Source organism: Nematolebias whitei, chromosome 6 (genome assembly GCF_014905685.2).
Source record: "Nematolebias whitei isolate Nwh7 chromosome 6, NemWhi1, whole genome shotgun sequence".
Classification (NCBI taxonomy): Eukaryota; Metazoa; Chordata; class Actinopteri; order Cyprinodontiformes; family Rivulidae; genus Nematolebias; species Nematolebias whitei.
Window position 1 is genome coordinate 49,237,396 of NC_056503.1, and position 1,363 is coordinate 49,238,758.

The following is a 1,363-nucleotide window of genomic DNA, read 5'->3' on the forward strand; positions in this document are numbered from 1 at the left end:
GTTTACGTTTGAGGTCTAAAAGTGAATCCAGTTATCTTTGATTTTGGGTCTAAAACTGGTCAAAGAACCAAACAAGAACCTGAGTTGAACGACCCGGTTCTGACCCATTTGGTTTAACACTTGTCTGAAGTCAAGACTCTGCAGGAACCAGAACCAGCTCAGATCCCAAACCTGGTTTCATCTTTTGTTTGTTGTTGAATGGCGTGATTTCATTGATCCGGTACTAGAACTATTTCTGTTCTGGACCTGACAGTCTGATGTCAGAGTGTCCCTGAACGCACCACGAGGACTGACGATCAGCAGCAGACCAGTCAGTGATGGGAGATTTAAAACGTTAACTGAACTTTGTTGCCTTAAAGACGAGGCGGCGAACCAGAGGTCCCATGTTTGACACCAAATGATCAGCTGATCTCAGATCAGCTGTGTGTCTCCTAGTTGGGACTTCCTGTCATCAAGAAGAGACTTCCTGTCATCAAGAAGAGACTTCCTGTTATCATGCAGGGACTTCCTGTTATCATGCAGGGATTTCTTGTTGGTCCTAATTTCCTGTTTGATGGTTATTGAGGAAACATTCAGTCGATCAGTTTTTGTTTAAAATGGTTTAAACCTGCAGAAATTCTGATGTTCTGGTCTAGATACAGATGTTTGTGTTTTTGCCCATGTTTCAGTCAAAGTCCAGATGTTTCCAGTAAAAAGTTTTGATCCAGACCAGATGTCAGTTTCAGTCCACATGTTTCATAATTGGGTTATAATGTGTGTTTTAGTCCAGATGTTTCAGTTTCATGACAGATGTTCCAGTTTCAGGCCAGATGATTGTTTTAGACCAGATGCTGTTTGTGTTCTGGTCCAGATGTTTCAGCCCAAATGTTTATTTTAGTCCTGTTGTTTTAGTTTTGATCCAGATGTTTCAGTATCTGTCCAGATATTTTGGTCCAGATGTTTGTGATCTAATCCAGATGTTTCAGTTCATATATTTCAGGCCTGACGTTTGTTTTAGTCCAGATGTTTAAGTTTCAATCCAGATGTTTCAGTTTCTGTCCAGATGTTTTTGTTCTGGTCTAGATGTTTCCATTTCTGTCCAGATATTTTGTTTCAGTCCAGATGTTTACATTTTGGTCCAGATGTTTTCGTTCAGGTGCAGATGTTTCGGTCTGGATGTTTCTTTTTCAGTCCAGCTGTTTTTGTTCTGGTCTAGATGTTTCCATCTGAATCTAGTTGTTGATGATCTTCAGTGCCTTACTCGGGGGCAGGTTGATCAGTTTCATCAGTTTCTGTATTTATTGTATAATTTATAAATATTTGTTTGTGGTATTCGGTGCGCCCCCTGCAGGGCGGTGACTGTAAATACAAACAGAAAAATAAA